The sequence below is a fragment of the Penaeus japonicus genome, unplaced genomic scaffold, assembly GCF_977035675.1.
Source record: "Penaeus japonicus unplaced genomic scaffold, GWHDUDI00000001_assembly GWHDUDI00000029, whole genome shotgun sequence".
Taxonomy (NCBI): domain Eukaryota; kingdom Metazoa; phylum Arthropoda; class Malacostraca; order Decapoda; family Penaeidae; genus Penaeus; species Penaeus japonicus.
The window spans coordinates 7,638,738-7,641,237 of NW_028234431.1; the positions used below are offsets into that span (position 1 = coordinate 7,638,738).

Genomic DNA, 2,500 nt, shown 5'->3' on the forward strand with positions numbered 1-2,500 from the left:
AGAAGCAGTAAAAGAAACAGGGACATAGAAGCAAAAAGATAAACCATCCCAATGTGAACTACGGCCGCAAAAGGGCAGGTTAATAGAAAATCTTAACCTTTCGGTGAGAACAAGTGACTTGAGTAACAGCAAGCACGACTGGGAGGGAGAGGAAGAGAGAGGGAGAGGAAAAGGAATGATGAAAGGGTGAGGAAGAAGAGGAAACAGGAATGGGAGGTGGAGAAGAGCCGAGGAAAGAGAGATAGGAGAAGGAGAAAAGAGGGGGAAAGAGAGATAGGAGGGTGGAAGAGAGGAGGGAAGAGAGATGGGAGGGGAAGAGAAGGAGCAGAGGAGGGGAAGCACTGAGGATGAGGGATAGAAAAGGGACAATGCAGAGGAGAGGACTAAAGGGTAGGCGGAGAATTAGGGACGAGATATGGGAAAAGAGGGAAGTAGAGAGGAGAAACAGAAAGGTAAAAGGGGAAAGAAATAGCAAAAGGATACAGGACAGGACAGCAAGAAAAGGGAGGGGAAGACACAGGGAAAAAGGCACTGGGGCAACATACCAGGCAGGGGGGCGGAAACTCGCTTTGTGCATCTTCTTGTTTTGCTCTCTCTCTCTTTCTCTTTCTCTCTATGGCCATTTAATTCCCTCTTTCACTCATCTATCTATTTAGCTATATATTTATCCATCTATCTATTTGGTTACATAATCTACCTATCTATGCATCCATCAATCCATCTCAGTCACTATTTCAATTTATTATTCATTTCTATTCCACAGTTACCTTATCGTATGTATTACTGCTATCGTATTTCGTTAGTTCTCCTCCACTGAGCGTATTGCTTTGGTGGTGTCTGTGTGAATGTAATCAGAAGGCTATCAAACTTGGTAGAATAATTGGCTATTCGATGCCTGGCGTGGGGGTGGCGGGAGGGAGAAGGGGGGAGGAGAGAAGGAAGGGAAGGAGGAGAGAGAGAAGAAAGAGGGAGGAGACAGGAGGGAGAGGAGAGAAGAGAGAGGAGAAGAGGAGAGAGAGACAGAGAAAAGAGAGAAAAAGGAGAGAAGAGAGAGAAGGAGAGAGAGAGAGGGAGAGAGAGAGAGAGGAGGAGGAGGAGGAGAGAGAGAGAGAGAGAGAGAGGAGGAGGAGGAGAGAGAGAGAGAGGAGGAGGAGAGAGAGAGAGAGAGAGAGAGAGAGAGAGAGAGAGAGAGAGAGAGAGAGAGAGAGAGAGAGAGAGAGAGAGAGAGAGAGAGAGAGAGAGAGAGAGAGAGAGAAGGAGAGGGAGGGACAGAGGGATAGAGAGAATGTTAGATGGAGGGGTGGGGAAAGGATGAAGAAGGTGAGAAAGTGTATGATGAAGCGAGGAAGTGGGGGAATGGATAGGGAGAAATAAAATGGTAGAATTCCAAAGGAGGGGAAGAGAATAGTAAGCGAGATTGAGAGATAAAACTTTGACACAAAAAGTGAAAGACTTTGATAGATCGAATAATAAGAGAAAATGGGAATCATATCGTAGAAAGAAGGAAAGGAGAAGAGAAGAGAGAGAGGAAACAAAATGAAAAGAGAGAAAAAACAAGAGAAAATAAAGAAAAGAAAATGAAAGAGAGGAATGAGAAAGAGAGAGAGACATACACATACAGAGAGAGAGAGAGGGAGAGAGAGAGTGATGGATAGATTGAGATAGATGGAGAGAGATGGAGAGAAAGAGAGAGAGAGAGAGAGAGAGAGAGAGAGAGAGAGAGAGAGAGAGAGAGAGAGAGAGAGAGAGAGAGAGAGAGAGAGAGAGAGAGAGAGAGAGAAAACAAAATTAAAGAGGTAAAAAAAAAAAAAAAATACAAGAGGACACAAAAGAAATACAAGAACCCAAAAATTAAAGAAACAGAAAACAAAAACAATAAAAAAGACAAAATGAAAGCAAAACAAGAAACACCAACCGTAAAGAAAAAGCAAACAAGACAAGAAATAACCCAAAAATGAGATGGGTAAGTCGAGGCTAAATCTTGCGTGATGGAGAAACATTACAAGAGAGATCAAATTACAGAGATAATGGGAATTGGAGAAAAGGCGATTAGTCAAGATAATTTGAAAATACACATGCATGGATACGTACTGGCGTATACATACATGCAACATGCACATAAAATTTAAATACGAAAATATAAACAAACGCGTGTGCTAATGCGTATGTATAGATATGCACGTAAACTCATACCTACTTATGAATATGCATTCATACTTACACGCCCTCACAAAAATATCCATATAAACTCACATGCCTAAACTTAAATATCCACACCCATACATAAATATCCACATAAACCCACACGCTTAACTAAAATGACTCGCATATACTACTACGCCCAGACAGACAGACATACTAATACACACACACATGGGTAAAGACACACGAACAAACAGCAGCAAATACAACAAGAACAAGAATAAAAAGACGATGAAGAAGATGAAGAAAAAGAAGAATAGGAAGAGGAAGATAAGGAAAAAAGAAAAGGAGGAAGCCG

At 41.9% G+C, this 2,500-nt stretch overlaps 1 protein-coding gene across 2 annotated transcripts in view; it reads right to left on the reverse strand.

Moving 5' to 3' along the window:
* Window positions 1-2,500, reverse strand: part of LOC122256863 (uncharacterized) — a 260,017-nt gene that overhangs the window by 56,708 nt on the left and 200,809 nt on the right. The gene's annotated exons all lie outside the window — the stretch shown is intronic.